This window comes from Erinaceus europaeus, chromosome 14, assembly GCF_950295315.1.
Source record: "Erinaceus europaeus chromosome 14, mEriEur2.1, whole genome shotgun sequence".
NCBI lineage: Eukaryota > Metazoa > Chordata > Mammalia > Eulipotyphla > Erinaceidae > Erinaceus > Erinaceus europaeus.
The window spans coordinates 40663680-40685442 of NC_080175.1; the positions used below are offsets into that span (position 1 = coordinate 40663680).

General features: G+C 39.7%; 1 pseudogene; it reads right to left on the bottom strand.

Annotated features, from left to right (window-relative positions):
* Nucleotides 1-2287: 2287 nt before the first annotated feature.
* LOC103114837 (alpha-ketoglutarate dehydrogenase component 4-like) overlaps nucleotides 2288-21763 on the bottom strand; it is a 58112-nt pseudogene continuing 38636 nt past the window's right edge.

Genomic DNA, 21763 nt, shown 5'->3' on the forward strand with positions numbered 1-21763 from the left:
GAGGCCATAGTTTTAAAGGACCCTCATTTTTTAATTATTTTGTTTTATTTATAAAAATTAAATACTGACAGAACCATAGGATAGGAGGTGTATAACTCCACACAATTCCCACCACCAGAACTCCATTTCCCATCCCCTCTCTTGACAGCTTTCCCATTCTTTAACCTTCTGAGAGTATGGACCCAAGGCCATTGTGGGATGCAGAAGGTGGAAGGTCTGGCTTCTATAATTGTTCATATTTTTTTTTTTATGAATTTTACTCTCAGGAAGCATGTTAATGTTCTTCTTTGACAAGAAGGAGTGAAACAGAAGATGATGATGATGATGATGTGTGTTAACTACTAAGAAGTCCAGGTGGCCTCCATGACAAAAGTCTACCCTTCAAAGGAAAACGTTTTACTTTTAACTTATGTCACATAGGCTGGCCTTTACTTAAACACCACCTACTCCCTTTAGACTTCCATCTCCTCTGAGGGGGAGAAGACAGAAGTAAGAAACCCTGTTGGTTTGCAGTGCAGGAACAAGGACACACTACAGACAGAGATTGATTATAACGTTCCAGGACATTTGTTTTTCCTTTCAGAATATGGACAACTTTCCTCCCTAAAGAGAGCATGAAATAAAGATAGAGGTAAATTCTTGGGGGTTGGATGGTGTCGCACCTGGTTGAGTACATATATTACCATGGGCAGGGACCCTGGTTCAAAACCCTGGTGCCCAACTATAAGGTGGCAAGCTTCACAAGCAGTGAAGCAGTGCTCCATCTCTGTCTCTCTCTGTCTCTCTGTCTCTGTCTCTCTCTCTCTCCCTCTTCTCTCTCAGTTTCTCTCTATCCTATAAAATAGAATAAAGTTGAAAAACAAATAAAAACAAGCTAAAAAAAAAACAGGTAAATTCTCCAACACACACATACTGAGCACACAGAGTGTTGGAATATGTGTGGCAAGACAAATGCCATAGAACTCATATAAGCAAGAGACAAACTCTCTACAGCCTACAGATTTCAACAGTGTACCTGCTTGTATTTCCTAGATGAACAAAGTGAGAATTTATCTGAGTGGCACCAACCATCGATTTGATGTGATTATTATTTCTAAAATAGTTCAGCAATTGCAGAATCTACATGTCCTCAAGTTGATGTGTAATATTCACCTAGCTAGATTATATTCTGAACCACAGAATATAATCTATCTTTTTATCTCCCTCCCTATCTCCCCCTCCTGTCTCAATTTCTCTTTGTTGTATCCAATTAAAATAGAAAGAAATGCTGAGAGTGGTGGATTCATAGTGCAGGCACTGAGATTCAGTGATAACTGTGGTGGCAATAAATAAACAAATAAACAGAGAAATAAATAAGGAATGAGAAAAGCCCATGAATAAATGGAGGCAGGAGAGACAACACAGCACTATTTTACTACCTTGAAACTTCTTCTTTTCATGGTGCTTGATATGCTGAGCAGCGGCTCAAACCTAAGTCCTTGAGCATGGCAAAGTGCACTCTGCTGGATGATCTCTCAGCTCCCTGAGTTATTCATACTAAGTGGATTAATATTTAGCACTATGGCCTGATTATTTGTGTTTCCCTAAATCCACAAATTAAAATCCCTGTTCTCAGTGTGATGATATTAGACTGGGGCTTTTGTATGGTGTTTAGATTATGACAGTGGAGCTAGTTCTCTAATAAAAGAGGACTCACAGATCTCCCAAGCTTCTTCTGCCATAGATGGCACAATGAGAAGATAACTGTTGGGGGCCGGGCAGTGGCACACCCAGTTAAGTGCATGTAGTATGAAGCACAAGGGCCAGCACAAAGATCCCAGTTCCAGCCCCTGGATCCCCACCTGCAGGGATGGTCAGTTCACAATCAGTGAAGCAGATCTGCAGGTGTCTTTCTTTATCCCCCTCTATATTCCCCTCCCCTCTCAATTTCTCTCTGTCCTATCAAAAAAAAAAAAAAAGGCTGCTAGGAGCAGTGAATTCATAGTATAGGCACCGAGCCCTGGAGGCAGAAAAAAGAATGAGAAGGAGAAGTGTCAGCTGTCCACATGTCTTTTTTTTTTAATAAATGCACATTTTAATAAGTATGAAATACATAAACAATTAGGTAACCTTGTGGAGAAGATGACCAAGATACATAAATTAGGAGGTACAAGTGTCATTCTAAATTTTCTTCTTTTTACAGAATATATATCAAAGTTGCTTAATGTACAATTTTTAGTTTTGGAATTTCTTTATTATAAAGACTGCCCTTTTGTCCAATGACAAACAGCAGCCGTGATGTCTATAATTATTCTGGGCCTCCACGTTGGATGTATCCCCTTTCTTCTTGAGACACAAGTTTCCTTCTGTATTTCTGAGATAATGATTTCAGTATTTCTGCAGTGTCTGGTGGGCCCTGATGCAACAACCAGTCCAATGTTTTACTTCCATTAGAATGCTGTGAAATTGAAGAGTGAGACGACAGTCCTACTGCTCACAAAACTTCTGACACGTTGGCTTTAGGATTGTCTCTTCTGTCAGGAAACTTTATTAATGAAGTATGTGGCTTGACTACCTGAACGACCCTGCTGGCAGACTTCATCTTGCTGCCCCATCATGACCCCCCAAGAAGGGGCAACTTCCTCGTTTTTTTTTTTTACTAGAACCTGACCACATTAGTGTCCTGGTCTTGGACTTTCAGCTTGTCATACTTTGAGAAATAAATACATTTTGTTTAAGCCACAAGTTTATCAGTTTGTTACAGCAGCCTCCAAAGACTGAGATATTATTATTTTAATTTTTTAAATTACCTTTATTTATTTATTGGATAGAGATAGCTGGAAATCTATAGGAAGGTGGGTGGGTAGAGAGGGAAAGAAACAGAGAGACACCTGTAGCATTGCTTTGCCTCTCATGAAACTCTCCTCCTGTAGGTGGGGACTGGGGGCTTGAACCCAGGTCCTTGTTCACTGAAACATGTGTGCTCAATCAAGTGCACCACCACCTGGCCCCAGATATTAAGTTAGATTATTTAATATAATATGCCTTTATACTCTTGAACAAAAACTAACACTTGACCTAGTAACTAACTTTGATAAAAATTAAGTATACCTCAATATGCAGAATGTAAATGCATAAATGAAAAGGTCTTCAAAAGGAAACAACATATAAAAATGTTACGGGAGGGAAGCAAATGGTGGTGCCCCAGTAGAGCATACGTGTTACTATGTACAAGTATCCAGATTCTTGCCCCAGTCCTCAAGTTTATCAGGAAAAATAAAAGAAAAAGAAAAAAGCTATAGCTGGGAACATTGGAAAACTATCCTTCAGTTGAAAAAAAAAGTTTTATTTGGGACCAAGTGGACTAAACTAGAGGTTGATCATGTTAAATGAAATAGGAAGCAAAAGACAACTACTAGACCATTTTACTCACATGCAGCATATAGATGATCAGAACAAACACATTTGCAGGAAAAGAAAAAAATATATAAAACTGCATTTCAGATGTTATGAGAATGATGGTCGTTATCTGGGAGTGGGGCACAAGACTTTGTCAGAGGGTGTAGTGACATACTTGATGTATAGATGCGAAATTAGAAATCAATTCACAAGAAACAAATAAGCAGATGATTACACAGTGGTTTGAGAGTATGGCATTTTATGATATTTATGTTCTAAAGAATAGGAATTCCAGACCCAGATAGGTTGGCTGGGATGAGCATAGCTTTTGCTGCTGGTTTGGAATGAGGGATGTAGAACTCTCACTCCCACTGTCCTCTGTTTCCCTGCTGTGCTCCTGATGGTCCTCCTTCTTTTGTTTGTCTTTTTAAGCTGAGGTGTTTGTAATAGGGAGTGAGTTCATTAGTTTAAAAAAAAATAAAGGTGCATTTTTACAACAAACAAACAAGGGAACAAATGTTGAATCTTTGACTCATTCTGTGTCTTGATGGCTTAGGTCACTGAGTACTATTGTGTTTGGGGATTGTTTAACAACAACAACAACAACCTGGCAGGAATGCCAGTCAGGTTGTATAGTCAGCCTGCTTAGTATGAGGAAACCCCTCAGTTCATGAAAACCCCAGCACTCTGCATTCTTTATTTCACAAGAACTATCTGTATGAATAGACATAGGCCCCACATCAGATCAATGAAGTATACAATTAACAGTTTATATATTTTTTCCCATATTTGAGAGCTATTCTCTGCCCTGATCCAGCTTTCTAGTCCTATTCCCAAGTCAAACACCATCTCCCCAGACAGTACCAGCATGTTAGCTGTTGGGCTCAGGCAAACATTAGTAAAGTCATGGGCCCCTTGAAATATACCTTAAATAGAATTCCTAGCTTTTTCCAAAATGTAAACCCCAAATTTCATCTGCTCTATTTTACCTTTAGTTTCCCAATTATTAAACTATTTGTTTTGCTTTATATTTTAATGTTTTTCACACATCAAGTTGCTACCATGACGCCAACCTGATTTCCCTGGGCGGACAACCTTACTGATGTACCCTGGAACCACACCTCTCCAGAGCCTTACCCTACTATGGAAAGATAGAAACAGGCTGGGAGTACAGATTGACCTGCCAACACTCACAACCAGTGGAGAAGCAATTACAGAAGCCAGACCTTCCACCTTCTGCACCCCATGAAGATTCTGTGTCCATGCTCCCATAGAATAAGAAAGCTTCCAATATAGAGCATGGGATGTAGAACTCTGGGGGTGGGAATTGTATGGAATTGTACCCCTCTTAGATACAATATTGCCAATCATTATTAAATGAATAATAAATAAAGAACCATCTGCCTGTGTTCCTTATTTCACAAGAAGTATTTACCTCTGCTTGGACATATTTCCTAGTCCAATGCAGACTCCCAATGTCTCATGGTGCTTTGGCCTCCCAAGCCAAGTTCCTTGTCTGGCTCACGATGCCTTAGCAGTGCTCCTCCTACGGAGTCCAGCAACTCTGGTGTTGAAAGGTTCAGGGCATATTACACACACACACTACCATTTTAAACTTCATGACAGACAAAGCACTTGATAAACTGCTGCCTATCCTTGTCCAGGCAGGGTGGCTGATGGGCTATGTTCTGTTTGGACTTGCCTGACTTATCCGATTATTGTTTCCTAACTATGGCTTCCACTTAGATGGAGACTCAAAAGCAAAGGAGCTATTAGGTTGCTAGATAACAGTAGAATTCAGCTGCATCTTGATGGAAACTGTTGGCCTGGGGAAGCAAGAGACACTTAACTAGAAGCAGGACACCCAATGCCATTGGTTAAGAGAGCATATTTGGTTTTCTCTGCTGATGCTTGATTCAAAACAAGGACAAAAATCAGGAAGCTTTTATTTATTAATCAAGGTCTATTCATTTTGGGTCTTTTGTCACAGTTATTGTTCAGCTTCCTGGATTATAACTAGAAGCAGATATTTCTACAAGTCAGATTTACAGATAGCAGGATGACATCCCAGCTAAAGACAGATAAAGGTTTGGATTCCAGGCTAGTTTCTAGAGGCTGCACAGCTGTTCTCATTTTTTCATAAGATGTGTAACCACTGTCCATTTGCAGGTTAAGTCGCTTACATCTTTGCATGATGCCATGCCCAGGAAGAGAAGGCAGAGGGAGAATAAAGTTGGAGTGGAAGTGGATGAGAGTGGGGACTATAGCCCTGGAATATGGGAGGAGAGAAGTAAACAAGGGAGTACAGAAAAGAAGTGAACCAAAGATTTTTTTTTTTCACTAGGGTTATCACTGAGGCTCCTTGCTAACACTACATATCCACCACTCCCAGCAGCCATTTTTTTCTTTTTATTTTATTTGACAGGACAGACAGAAATTGAGATGGGAGGGAGAGACAGAGTGGGGGAGAGAAAGAGAGATATCTGCATCCTTGCTTCACTGCTCATGAAGCATGTCTTCTGCAGGTGGGGAGGGGGGCTTGAACCCAGGGCCTTGCATATATATGTGCACTCAACTGGGTGCACTGCCACCTGGTCCCAAGAAGAATTTTTTTGAGCATATTTTATTTTTACTAAAGAAATGTTTTACAGGACTGTTGCCTCAACAATACAATCTCTCATCTTCCCCAAACAGGTATCAGTACACCTCACCTATAACCAAATTACTGTATCTCTTCACCATAGGGCACAGGGCCTCCAGCCTCCTTCTCCATATCTCCTGTCTCCCCCAAAAGTATTGGCTTCCACTTATTCATAAGCCTACACCAAAGCCCTTGATGGAAGTAGAGATATTCTGCTATGTAGTTTATCTATCCCATGGATATGAGAAAGGATGGATGCCTTTCAAAGGAGACAGGCTACATGGGGAGAGGAGAGGCATGTGGATACATACCTCATCACAGTAAATATACTACGGGAAGAGAACGACCAGCAGCTAGGGGAGCAGCCCAACTGGTAGAGCATCAGACTTCCACCCCTGAGATCTCTGGCATTTCGTGTACTGGTGTGCTGCTTTAGCCCCCTTTCAGTCACCTATCATGTGTCTATCATTCTATCTCTATCTATCATATATCTATCTATCATCTTCTATCCTTCCATCTCTTCCCCTCTGCTTCATAAGGATTTTCCTCTCTCTCCTTCTCTCCCATATATAATATTTGAAAAAAGAAAGACTGCTCTGATATTTTCTCTTTCTGGACCATGCTTTATTAATTCAACTTGTGGACTCCAGATAATTTAAAATTTCTGTTGTGGGTCACCTGGAACAATGCCCTATTCCTCTGAATAGGAAAAGCTACCATGTCTGGTTTGTCATTTTCAAAGGCAATCTTTACAAACTGTTCCACATGGAAGCTTTTCAACTTCTAAATATAGCTGGTTGTTATTATTTACACATGGGCAACCCTAGGGACTATGGCAGTGCACAGACTTGTCTCTTGAAACAATAGACATTGCCTAAGTCTTCTGAAGTCCATCCATATTTACTTTGTTGTTACAGGCTTAGGGAAAAAATAGACATGTAAATAATCAAATATCTTGCAAAATGCTTTGTTAAATTTAAGATGTAGCTGTTAAATGTTTCCGGATTTGTGCTCTGAAAGTTATAAAGGGCACTCTTAATATATATGAACTCCACTGTGTTCATTTTTAGATGCTTACATATTTTAATATTTATTTATTTTGAAAATAAACAAAGATGAATTAAAGAGGGAGAGATAGAGAAGGAGAGACATGAGAGAGAGACATGTAGAATTGTTTCACAGCTTGTGAAGCTTCCACCCTGTAGGTGGAGGCCAGAGACTTGAATCCAGGTCCTTATGTACTGTAATGTGTGTGCTCAGCCAGGTGTGTTACCACCTGGACACTGTAGGTGTTTTATATAAAAATATTTTAATTGTGAAAATGAGCATTTCTCCATTACTTTCAATGATATCTAGAAATTTTTCATAAGGGTTGGAAAAATGATTTCAACACTAAACACCCACTATAGTGATTAGATAAATGGTTTTATTTTCTTTTTTATTTTTAATATTTGTTTATTATTGGATAGAGACAATGAGAAATTGAGCAGGGAGAGGGATAAAGAGAGGGAGAGAGATAATTATAGCACCCCTTAACCACTCATGAAGCTTTCCCCCTGAAGATAGGGACCAGGGGCTTGAACCTAAATCCTTGAGCATTGTAATGTGTGTGCTTAGCCTCCAACAAATGTTTTTTTCTTTTTCTTGCTTCTCCCTTCACCCAACCAACAAATGGGTTTCTATCTGTCTTCTGGGTCTTAGTTATTGATTCCAGCTATAACTAGTAAAGGGTGTTTAAGCTGTATGAACCTATCCAAAATTATTAACAAAGTCAATATTCTTTGTAAGTTACCTTGGACTTGCCCTCTTCCCATGCAAATATGTGCATTTATGATGCACATTCAATAGAAGGAAAAGAAAAATAAATGCTACACTCTTGGCTTTGTCTAATGTGTCAAATGACTCAGATGTGGATTTTGGCCTCAGTGGGCTTTTCTGACAGTGAGTCTGATGTGGTCTATGGTGTCTGTTGAGGAAACTCCATAACGGCTTTTTGCTCCTCTATTGATTCTGAAAAAGTTATACATCCAGGAAATATATCTCAGCATTCTAGGCCTTTATTGGCCACAAGCTTGTACAACCCATGTACTAATTATTTTGTTCAAAGAACTGTAACTCCTTAAACATAGATAGGTGTCAGTGGAAGGACAGCTTCAGGAGCCAAAACTCCTGGCCACCACCAGTTGGTGCCTGATGTGAACGACAGTGTGTGCACAATTTGCTGGCCATTGCAGCCAAAAATTTTGCTGAGATCTCCTTAAGAATGCAACTTAGAAAAGACCTTGAGTTCTCTCTGGTGGTGGGAATGGTGTGGATTCAAACCCCCATCAACATGTAATTCTGTAATATAAAAACATTAAAAATTTTTTTAAAAAGACCTTGAGTTCCATGTCCTCATCCTCCTAGAACTCTGGTGGTGGGTGTTATATGGAATTATACACTGTAATTCTATAAAATAAAAACACAGTAAAGAATATTTTTTTAAATGATGATCGTTGGGGCCAGGAAGTGGTGCACCTGGTTAAGCACTCACTGAATGTCAAGTGTACAAGGGCAGGAGTCGGGTGGTAGTGCAACAGGTTAAGTGCACATGGTGCGAAGCGCAGGATCCTGGTTAGAGCCCCTGGCTCCCCACCTGTAGGAGTCGCTTCACAAGTGGTGAAGCAGGTCTGCAGGTGTCTGTCTTTCTTTCCCCCTCTCTGTCTTCCCCTCCTCTCTCCATTTCTCTCTGTCTTATCCAACAAAGATGACAACAACAATAATAACTACAACAACAATAAAAAACAAGGGCAACAAAAGGGAAAATAAATAAATAAATAAATATTAAAAAAAAGTTCAAAAAAAGTGTACAAGGACCCAAGTTCAAGCCCCTGGTCTCCACCTGCAGATAGAAGGCTTCACAAGTGGTGAAGCAGGGCTGCAGGTCTCTTTGTTTTTCTCTATCTCCCCCTCCCCTCTCAATTTCTATCTCTATCCAATAATAAATAAATAAAGAAAGAAATCTATAAAAATATGATTAAGGCAGACAAAAGGGTACTCCCGTCCTAGTCGCCTTGCTATCAGTGGGCTGCAAGCCTGTTCTGAACTTCTCACTAGCCAATGAATGATTGCTACGGTGGGGCTAAGTGAAGAGAAGGCAAAAAGGAATCTGCTTCTGTGAAGCAGATAGCCGATCCCACCATTGAAACTTGAGGGACATAGAGCCCCCTGATAAGTGTTCTTTTAAAATTTAACTTATTTATTATTTGATAGAAACAGAGAGAAATTGAGAGAGGAGGGGGAGATAGGTAGAGAGAAAGACAGACACCTACAATCCTGCTTCACCACTCGTGAAGCTTTATCCTTGCAGGTGGGGACCCCTGATAAGTTTTTTTTTTTAAGATATTTTTTCTTTTTTTGAAATATTTATTTACTATTTATTCCCTTTTGTTGCCCTTGTTGTTTTTATTGTTGTAGTTATGATCGCTGTCATTGTTGTTGGATAGGACAGAGAGAAATGGAGAGAGGAGGGGAAGACAAAGATGGGGAGAGAAAGATAGATACCTGCCAACCTGCTTCACCGCTTGTGAAACGACTTCCCTGCAGGTGGGGAGCTGGGGGCTCAAACCGTGATCCTTAAGCCAGTCCTTGTGCTTTGTGCCACCTGCACTTAACCCACTGTGCTACTGCCCAGCTCTCCTGATTAGTTTTTAAAGGCTGAGCGTTTTAGTGTTGTACGAATAAGCCAGATACCCTGGACTCCTGGCCTGTTCATATTATTTCAAAGCTCATTCTCTAGGACTTTGTATGCACAAAGAAATGTAGCAGGAGTCTGGGTGGTAGCAAACCCAGTTAAGTGCTCATAGTACTAAGTACAAGGACCTACACAAGTAACTGTGTTCAAATCCTTGACTCCCCAAGTGCAAGGAGGATGCTTAACAAGTGGAGAAACAGGTCTACAGGACTCTCTCTCTCTCTCTCCCTCTCTCTCTTTTTTACTCTCTCCCTCCCCCTCCTCTCTCTCAATTTCTCTCTGTTCTATCCAATAAGATGAAAAAAAAAAAGGACACTGAGGTCTTTAAAAAAATATTTACAAAATGGAAATATTGACAAGACCATAGGATAAGAGAGGTACAATTCTACACAGTTCCCACAACCAGAACTTGATATTCCATCCCCTCCCCTGATAGCTTTCCTATCCTTTATCCTTCTGGGGAGTATGGACCCAGAGCCATTATAGGGTGCAGAAGGTGGAAGGTCTGGCTTCTGTAATTGCTTCCCCTTCCCCGCTGATCATGGGCATTGGCAGGTCAGTCCATACTCCCAGCCTGTCTGTCTCTTTCCCTAGTGGGGTAGGGATCTGGGGAGATGGGGCACCAGGACACATTGGTAGGGTCGTCTGCCCAGGGAAGTCAGGTTGGTATCATTGTAGCATCTGGAACCTGGTGGCTGAAAAAGCATTAAGATATAAAACAGAATAATCATGAACCTAAAGGCAAGAATATTGCAGATGAAGATTTGGGGTCTTCATTTTGGAAAATGCTAGTAGGTCTATTTTAGGTATAGTCAAAGGGGTCCATAACTTTATTACTTTTTACCTGAATCTCATAGCTAACTTGCAGGTGGACCCAGCGTATTATCTGGGGAGATGGTGTCTTTGTATCTTAAATTTCTTTATATGGTAAATGGCCAAATGTATTTGGTAAAATGTCTGTTCTTCCTATCCCAGAAGTTTCTTAGAAAACATATTAATGAATGTTAGAATAACATTATCTGAGTCCGGGTGGTGGTGCACCTTAACGAGCACATATGTTGCAAAGCTCTAAGAACAGGTTCAAGACCCTACCTAGTCCCCACCTGCAGGGGAAAAGCTTCAGGAGAGGTTAAACAGTGTTATAGGTGTCTCTGTATATATCTCCCCGTTCCCTCTTGATTTCTCTTTTTTATTTTATTTTAATGAGAGAGATACAGAGAAAGAGAGAGAGAGAGAGAGAGAGAGAGAGAGAACACTTGCTCAGCTCTTGCAAAGGATTAAACCTGAAATCTCAGGGATGAGGTTTTGCATAACCATTACACTATCTCCACAGACCTTCTTTTGATTTCTCTCTGAATCTATCCAATAAATAAAAAATGTATATCTTTTAAAAAGAAACATTATCCTTTCCCCCAAATAATTATACCTCTCCTGCCTGAGCTAATGTGATGTTCATTCTTACTCTGTAAAGTTGAGACATAAGCACAGCTCTTACAGGCTTACTTTGACTTACAAGTTAAAAATGCCCCATGAAAGTGCAATTATAACCTGTATAGCTCTTCATCCACAAGGGTGACATGCCAGATCTTCCTTCAGTCCAGCTTACCTGTGTGGATTTGTGGAAAAAGAAACAATGACTTCATCCTGACAATTATTGTTGGGCTTGATGGAATAGTTAATAAAACAGAAAGGAAAAAAAAAGATTGGAAGTGTAGGGAGTATGCATTTCCTCTTTGTGATTATTAACTTGTCTGTTCCTTTCTGTGCAGATTCTTTGAGGGTTTAGTCAGACCATAAATCATTGTGTCATTCTTAGTTTCCTGAAAAGTCAGAGTAGATAATGCGAGGGGCTGTGGAACATGCCTTTCTTTTACTTGGCTCTCTCTCTCTCTCTCTCTCTCTCTCTCTCTCTCCTCTCTCCTCTCTCCTCTCTCTCTCCTCTCTCCTCTCTCCTCTCTCCTCTCTCCTCTCTCATCTCTCTCTCCTCTCTCCTCTCTCCTCTCTCCTCTCTTTCTGTCTCTCCAAAAGAATATTGCTACATGCAGTGTAGAACATAGAACTAGATCCTTGAGGTATTACTGATTTATTCCTGGCACCAAGCTTCTAGCTGGAAATCCTTAGGTTTCAGTCCAATTTAAAATGTACTAATTTACTAAATTTTGACTCTAGGGAAAAATCTACTTGTGAATTCATTTTATTCTGGTACACATCTTTTCATCTTTCATGACTCCAAACAAATATAATTTAAAATGAGTTCTTATAATTATTATTACTATAAGAATATGGAACAAACTACATTAGATCTAGTGAGTTTACTGTCATCATCATTATTATTACTATTATTATTAAACATTTTTAAAGGAAACCTCAGTAATGATGCATGTTCAAAATGTTTTCAACTTTGTAGGTCATGAGGGTGGGGCACAGAACTTTGGTGGTGGGTGTCACATGGAACTGTGCCCCTGTGATCTTATCATCTTAAAGACAATTATTGGATCCCTAAGATAATTAATCAACAAAATATTCTGCAAAAGTGCTTACCAGGTAGGCCTAGCATACAGAGTTGCTTTATGACGTTCCCTGGGCTCAGGTACCATGACATGCACACAATATCAAAGTCAAGCTTGAGGATTGGGCAGATATGGCAGTGGTACCACATAGGACAAACAGAAAAAGGCCTGAGGTTTGATGCCTGGCCCTACCAATAACCAGAGCTAAGTGGTGTTCTGGTAACAAAGAAACAAACACATCAATGTTTTTTCTCACACAGAAACATATTTTTTTCTCACACAGAAAAGAAACAAAAAGGAGAAAAGAGACAGAGAGAGATGAAAAGATAACATAGCACTGCTCCACCTACCATGGCTCTTCTTGGTTCCATGTGTGGTGCTCCTTTGTAGTGCTGAGGGCTTGAACCCAGGTCCCCACCCATGGTAAAGTGTATGCTCAGGTCTGGGTGGTGGTGCACCTGGTTAAATGCACACACTACAGTGCACAGACCAGTGTTCCAGCTCCTGGTCCCCAACTACAGGGGAAAAGCTTCATGAGTGGTAAAGCAGGGCAGCAGGTATCTCTCTGTCTCTCTCTCCCTCTCCTCTCTTAATTTCACTCTTTTATAAAAAATAATATAAAAAGGAAGTGTGTGTTCTACTGGGTATGCCATCCCTCACTTTAAGCCTAAATTTCAACCACCTGTCTTCACCACATAATCCCCACATTGGTGGGGTCATCTGCCCAGGGAAGGCAGGTTGGCATCATGGTAGCATCTGAAACATGGTGGTTGAAAAGCATTAAGATATAAAGCAGAACAAATTATTTAATAATCAGGAACCTAAAGGTAAGATATAGCAGATGACATTTGGGGATGTTTCAAGTCTCTCTTCTATCACTGGTTTTCAACTGCTTGTTATGACTTATGATGATTCTTGAAAAATAATTAGTAATTGATATCTAGGTCCAAAGATAAAAGATAATTAGATAGAATGCAATCAAGTGGAATAAGGAATATAATGTCAAAGTCCTTTGGAAACAATAAGCACTGCTTTGGGGATGTTTTCATTAAGATGGCATGTCAGAGTAATCCTGTCTTTACATTTTTGTGTCTGTGTTTTACCCAGATCTGCTTGTTTCCACTTCTGCTTGCAACTCCATGCATCTGTTTCCCACATCTATCGACTCCCATGTCTACGTGCTTTCATATTTGTACACTACCAAAGCTGCACCTTCCCCTACATGGATTTACATCTTCAGACGTCAGTTTCTCTGTTTTCATACTTGCCATGTCTGTACATTTTTGATTCCTGAATGTTTCTACATCTGCAGGTCTCCTGTCTTTGCCTCTTTGTATCTCTGTGTCTGCATGTTATGTATGTTTGTGTGCACTTAGGCTTGCATGTGATAGTGAAGATTTGAAAATCAGATAAAATGAAATAGATATTCACAGAAGAAGGCTAGAAGTGGACCTACCTTATGACCCAGCAATTCCTGTCCTGGGGGTATATTTCAATGGAACCAAACACACCCATCCAAACAGATTTGTGTATATCTATGTTCATAGCAGCACAATTTGTAGTACTCAGAACCTTGAAGCAACCCAGGTGTCCAACAACAGATGAATGGCTGAGTAAGTTGTGGGCTACATACACAATGGAATATTATTCAGCTATTAAGAATGATGAATTCACCTTCTTTACTTCATCTTGGATAGACCTTGGAGGAATCACGTGAAATGAGAAAAGCCATAAAGAGAATGATGAATCTGGGATGAGCTCACTCATGGACAGAAGCTGAGAAACAAGAGCAGAAGGGGAAACACAAAACAGAACTTGGACTAGGTTTGGTATATTGCACCAAAGCAAAGAAGTCTTGGGCGTGTGTGGGGGGGAGTTTGAGTCCGGGTACATGATGGTGGAGGAGGTCTAGGCTGGGGGATGGAGTGTTTTACAGAAAATTTAGAAATTTTACAAATGTATTAACAACTGTATTTACTATAAGCCATTAATCTTCCAATTAAAATATGTACAAAAGAGAGATATCCACACAAAGAGGTTTTGACAATAGAGTCATGACCAGACATGCATTTAAAACTCTCTGCAAAAGGGTCAGGGATGTTGAAGATCATTTCATATGTATTTGGTTTGATAATACATCTGTGACCTTGATGAATGAAGTCTCCATGCAGCTGAGATCCAGGGGAATCCCTTTACACAGCAGTAAATGGATGGGAATTGTTCCAGCCTTGCTTATATCCCCAGTGTTCCTATAGTACTACAGTGACCCCTCTCCCCCCAACAACATACTGTGACAAACACAAAGTAACTGACTCGGTAAGCAGGATAGCATACCTGGGCAGTGTGCCCAGGATAGTGCACAGAATTCAGATTCCAGCCTACTTCCTACTGAGTAGCAGGAAGTCCTGGTGCACTGGTATCTTACTCTAGCTCCCTTTGTCTATATCTGGGGAAAAAAATAAAACTGGTTCAGTGCTATAAAGTCCTAGCAATGACAAAAGTAAATAAAGTTAGGAGGGAAGGAAGGAAGGAAAGAAGGAAGGACAGATTGGAGAGAGAGAAAAAGAGATAGAGATATATGAGAGAGAGGGACTGATTTAGGGGGAAGATGGTGGCACACCCAGTTAAGTGCACCTAGTTAAACACAAGGACTGGACCAGCAAGTATCTGGTTTCTAGGCCTAGCCTCCCCACCTGCAGGAGAGGTCTCTTCAGAAGCCATGAAGCAGGTCTACAAGTGTCTCTCTTTTCCTCTACTTCTTTATATCCCCCTTCCCCTCTCAAGTTCTCATACCAGAGTGATGTTTGGTTCTTTCTCTCTCTCCTCCTATCTTCCTCATTAATAAATAAATTTTATATCTATATCTACATCTGTATATCTTTTGTTTTTCTCATCTGATGACTGACAGGCAAACTCCACACTATTGGCCTAATACAAGTACCTCTGAGGCAGGTGTCTGTAGTAATCAAGGAAGAAAAATGCAAGAATCACTCCCTTAAATGAAGTAACATGTCCTGCTGTAAGTAAATCTCACTCTCTTGGCCTTATGTCATGTGTAGGCTTTCAGTATGAACTGTAATCACAGAAAAGTCACTGTCTAGATTAGAAGAGTACTGGCTTTGAGGATCAGGGTCCTTGGGGTTTCAGTGAGTTCACTATTTAGTCTTTTGTAAGATGTTTATTGAAAGCCAGTAATGTGCCAGGAACTACTTGTATGTTAGGGTAGTTCAATGAACAAGAGAGAGAGAAAAAAAAATTAGTGAAAATATATATGTATTTAGAGAAAAGAAATATAGACTTAAGGCATATGGGTAAATAGATTTTGAGTGGCTGACTTTTCTTTTAGTGTGATCAGGAGGTATATGTATTTTTCTTTTAAAATATTTTATTTAATTTTTGAATTTTGGATAGAGACAGAGAGAAATTGAGAGGAGAGATGAAGACAGTGAGGAAGAGAGAGAAAGAGAGGCACCTGCAGCATTGCTTTACTGCTTGTGAAGCTTCTACCCACAGGTTTGGGACAAGGTGCTTGAATCTAGGCCCTTTACTGGGTGCACTGCTGCCCGGTCTCCAGTATACTGAGTTTCAAATAGATATTCAGGAATACATCTGAGAGGAAGAATGAAAATTCTGGCTCCAGTGTGATTTGGGAGGAGAGAAAAGCAAGGGAGACCACAAAGCAGGAGACTACCAAGAAGAGGCTTTACAATTACATTAGACAAGGTGGTGGTGTGGGGTGGTGGCGGTGGTAGAGTTTGCACACACATCTCAGGGGAGAAGTTATACAGGAGCTCAGATAGGAGGGTAGTGAGTGCCTCCAGCAAACAGGGTCTCCCAGTGCTTGTGTGCTGAGAGTGTGGCATAGCAAGAGCTGAAACATTTTCTGCAATCCTGGAATTCTAGCATGCTTTATTTTATTTGCATTCATCCCTTCTTATTTGAAATTAACCAAATCCACTTGAATGCATGAGTAAGTCTGTCATCCGTTTTCTAGTATAGTAATATATCCGGGAAGTGCCATACCTAGTAGAATACACATGTTACAGTGTTTATGGGTGTGGGTTCAAGCTTCAATCCCCACCTCCAGGGGGAAGCTGCATAAGCAGTGAAGCAGCACTGTAGGTGTCTCTTTCTCTCCCCCTTTCTATCTCTTCCTCCCCTCTCAATTTCTCTGTCTCTACTCAAAAATAAATTAGTTATATAATATATGTAATATATATATATTTTTTCTTTGCTAGGAATGAATGTCATGAAGATATATTTTTTCTGTGCAAACTCACAAAAGGCAGATTTGACATTGAATACATAAAACCACACTGGTCTAGCACAGTTTTTATTCAAGTTTTCCACAGAAATGATAAAACTTCATACAAATACCCCTAGTCCAAATGAATGATCTTTGTAATAAACTCCACATTAGAAATTTAGGAATAACTAAACAATATTTATAAGTTAAAGATAAGAAGGTGATGTTGACTGGTTTCTGGAGAAGCCTCCCTAGAAGTGTGTTATATTTCATTTGTTATGGGAGTTAGCAATTTGGGTCAGAACCTTTGAGGAAACATAACTTTAAAATGGCATGTTCTTGGGTAGAATGGGATTCCCTAAAATCACAGATGTTAGCACTAAATCACTTTAACTTTGACCTTGACCTTGACCTCACCAGGAAGAAGCAAAACAATGAATTCTAGTGCAAAATAAACCCTTATGAACCCTAACACAGCATCTCTGGCTGGCTGGATGTGTGGTTAAAATTGGTCGTGTTAGCTGAGGAGACAGTATAAAAGTTCTGCAAAAAAAAAAAAAAAATTTCTGCCTGAAGCTCTGAGGTCTCAGGTTTAATACCCAGCACCACTATAAACCAGTGTTGATCAGTGCTTATCTCTATCTGCATATCTATCTCTCTCACTAAAACAATATATTTTTTAAATGGTCCTGTGTGAACAAGCATATATATATATATTAATTTTAATTTATACTTGCCAGTGAGTGGTTACATTGAATCTTCTTGGAAGAAGATTCCTCTGAGGTCTGTCTAGTGTGGTGTTTCTAGGGAGCAAGGGAGAACTGTGGAGAGAGTAGAGATCATGTGGAAATTTGACTTGGTTCTCTGTGAACTCAATCCAGAACATTCACCAGTTGCTGAGTGCTGGCAGAGCTGCAGGGAATGTATGGATCACTACAGATGCACACGACTATACCCACAGTTGGCCATAATACATGAAGCTGACATATCACACACATGCAAATACAACATGCACATGTGTCCATGCACACATCTTGCACATACATACAAACATGCATCACATATATAAAATATCTGTGAACACATGCACACATCAAGATCTCATGATTTCAGCATGTAAGCACACACATATGCATATTCTAGTATGAATATACATGCTCAATATGTACAAATATAACACACATGTATCTGCTTATACCACACACATGAGAAATGCACACAGTGCATGTGCATATGAAGAAAGAGACATCACACTATACTCAGGAATGCAGTGAGTTCTACTCATATCATGTACTTAAAAAATGCCAGCTACAAGGAGTTCTATCCTCAGAGCAAGATGGGCCAGGACTGTATCTTCTCCCCTCTCTGGCATCTTGCAGGTAGGAGGTGTAGGGAATCAGAAATATGTGACCCTTGTATCTAGTAAAGCCTCCTGGGCAAGAAACACCACTTTGACTCTCCACCCCAATCTATTTAAAGTAAGGGCCAAAGATCAGAATGAGTACAGGGCTAGGTAAGATTTAGCTGGGTGTGGCAGTGACTGAGATGAAGCAATGATGCTATACTAAGGATCGAAGATTAGGCAAGAAATGGAAATAAGTGTTACCATTGTGGAAGGCAAGAGGGTGGTGTATTTTATTTATACTGTTACTTTTATTTATTTAGTTATTATATACAGACAGAATTTGAGAAGGAATGGGGGGAGAGAGAGAGAGAGAGTGAGAGAGCGAGCGCGCGCGAGAGAGAGACCTGTAGCACTGCTTTACTGTTTTTGGAGCTCCCCTTTGCAGGTGGGGATTGGGGTCTTGAACCTGGGTCTTTGCGTATAGTAATACGTGTACTCTACCAGATGTGCCACCATTCGGCCCCTCTGTGCTACTTCTTAAAACTGCATACGAATCTATCATCATCTCTTTACGGTTTTCAATGGAAATCTTACTACAGTTGATTTTGTTGTGCAACCACTGCCTAGATCACAAGGTTGAAATGTTCAGTTATAGTACCCTGCATTTGAATGACTGACTAATATTTCTTGCATTTCTCTACAGGTACTTGTTAATAGAACCTTCTCTCAGTCTCTAGTGGAATGTCCTTCAAAGTCATGGTTTCTAGTTGTTCATCTTGTTACTAATGTTTAGACTATTTTCTAGAACCTGACATGACTCATGTATATTTGTTGAAATAATGTGGGGTCATCAGTGATTGGATAATTTGGAGTGAAGACTTAGAGGTTGCAATGAGTGAACTGTTTTATTAACTGCCATTGCAGTGAGGGCCTCTGGGAAGTCCTGGCATCTGATTCTCTGGTCTTTGAACTTTAGCAACAATAAATTCACCAACTCCAGTAATGATATCACTAGCAGAATAGAACCTCTTACTTATGCTGTCTTCATGAAAAAAAAAATGGAATCCTTTAAAATTTCCCAGCAGATTCTGGGTTTTCTCTTTGGAGTTATACAACACCGGCTTCTCTCTCTTTAACATAACACCCCATCAGGTACTTTTAGGAAATTATTTGGAGTTTCCTTCTGGCCAGGCTGTATTCACTTATGCCCAATAATTACTGCCTGTATGAAAAAAGAAAATGCAAAACTAAAACATCAGACTTTTTCTTTTTTTCTATTATTCCCCCCCCCTCTCTCTCACACACACACACACACACACACACACACACACTTATCTGAATACAGAGTACATTGTAACTCTGTTCACTTCTAATGGGTCAATTTCCAGTGAATTCCAGCTAGTTCGCAGGAATGTCACCCTACAATGACCTCTTTGGTGGCTAAATAATTAAACCTTATTGCTTAGATTTGAGGCAATTTTACATTCTCCCACTTTCTACTTGGATAGTGTGACCTTGAGGTCCCAGAACTGAACTGACCAGCATTCCTTATTCTTGTCCTGTATATGCTAGGGAAAATAAGATTTAGAGATAACAGGACCCCAGTCTTTCAATTTCCAAATAAAGAATATAAATTCCAGGAAGGGTCATAGTCTTGGAGTACTTCAACAAAGGCTCTGTTAATAATTTATAGTGCTGAAGTGATCCCTATCTTTTTCATTTCACCACTCAGTCTCCATGAAAAAGAGTTCATCTTGTGTTTCACATAAATATCTGAAAACACATAAAATACCCCTGTATACTTCTAAAACATCAAAAACTGTCACCAGAAGTATCTTTGGGATGCTGAATTTGAAAATTTATAGGGCTACACTGTGACATCTTCTGATGAAAATGCAGTGTTGAAAGCTGTACAGATTCCTTGATGTTGAGGATTTGCAGAAGACTGTAAGCAGCATTGTTATTTGCACGACTGCTCTCTTAATTTACTGGTCTCAGTCCAGCCAGACTGTGATTCCCTCCATCTTTTCATAGTGAAGTGAAACACACTGGTCCATGACAGCTACTTGCCTCTAGTATCTGTTTGTTTTGGTTTAAGTTTGCTTCTTTTTTAAAAAGACTTTTTGTTACAATTCAAGGGCAGTGGGTGCCCAGTGGGTGATGGTGGAGGAGGAACTAACTAACCAGGAAGTGGGATTGGTGTGTAGTTGTGATACAGTACTCAGGTGATTTTCTTATCAATCATCATCTCCCTAATCAAACACAACTTTAAAAAAGAATTGATGAGTCTGTACCTACATTTAAAACTCAAGCCACCAGGTTTTTATGACAAAATAAATACCTAATTGGAATATTGAAACTGAATCCACAGTAACATGTGAAACAGAGCATTCAGAACAATGAGGTTAACAACCAAACACACAGAAAGATGTATCTTTTCCCTAGATTTCCAGTGTGGAGGATCCATTTCTTTTTCCACGGTCAGATGAATTTCCTTACTTCTCAATGTTCACAACCAAGTCACATGGAGAGTTCTTGGGCAGCCCTTGTGTCTTTGTCTTCTATAGGTTGACAACAAAATGATATTTGTTGCCCTTACTCCTCCTGGTCACTCCAGACATCTTTAGTTGTCTTCAAGCATGATCTAGACCCATCTCATAAGCTGTCACCAATTTCATGTAGTTTGGTATAAAAATGTTGTAATGAAAGTAAATGCTAGCAGAGCAAAAGAAATTAAAATAACAATTATACCTTGGGTCATATAGCTATCAATTGACAGTGTCTGATCCCTGTTATGTTCAGACTCACTGTCTACCAAGGGAGAGAATTCTCCTTTATCTCTCCCTCTTACTCTTAAAACTTCTCTCTGTCTGGAACTAAGCCAGAGGAAACTCCTCCAGAATGATGCAAATGACCTTGCTAAGTCTCTAGTCTCAAAGTGGTTAGTCTTTTTCTTCAACCACAATTAGTGATAAAAGTTAACCTACACTTACATACAAAACAGTTGGTTGAGAATGATTCACTGGTGAATTTTACCAAATATTTAAATAACAATTAACACCCATTCTTCATAATTACTTTTTTTTTGCCTCCAGGGTTATTGCTGGGGCTCAGTGACTGCGCTATGAATACTCTGCAGGCCATTTTTTTTGTTGTTGTTGCCCTTGTTGTTGTGGTTATTATTGTTATTGTTGATGCTGTTCATTGTTGGATAGGACAGAAAGAAATGGAGAGAGGAGGGGAAGACAGAGAGGCGGGGAGAGAGACAGATACCTGCAGACCTGCTTCACTACCTGTGAAGTGATTTCCCTGGAGGTTGGGAGCCGGGGCCTCAAACCCGGGATCCTTACGCAGGTCCTTATCCTTTGTGCTACATGCGTTTAACCCGCTGCGCTACTGCCCGACCCCCCATAATTACTTTTCAAAAATAAATTGAAGAGATATTTACCAACTACTAATTCAACATTACCTTGACCACAAACAAGACAAAGCACATGGCAAAATATATAGTAACACACAAATATACTCTCAACAATGTGTTAGCAAACTAGATCAAACAATAAGATGAGAAAAATCATTCAGTGGGGAAAAATTAAAACATATTTTCAATAAAGTTTGCTTAGAAAACTAGGTAGCCTTTTTCAAAAAGACTGAATTCAGGCCTTTCTCTCAAGCTACACCTCTAGAGGTTAACTCAAGGAGAGAAGACTAAAATATAAGCTCTATTACTGTAAAACTCTTAGAAGAAAAGGAGTAAATCTTCATGATCTTAGTTTTGACAAAGGATTATTACATTCTATCTCAAAATCGTAAGTGTCAAAAGAAAAGTTAGAAAAATTGAACCTGACTGAAATTCATGTTTGTGTAGTAAAGGGCATCTTCAAGGAATTTACAAGACAATCTAGACAAA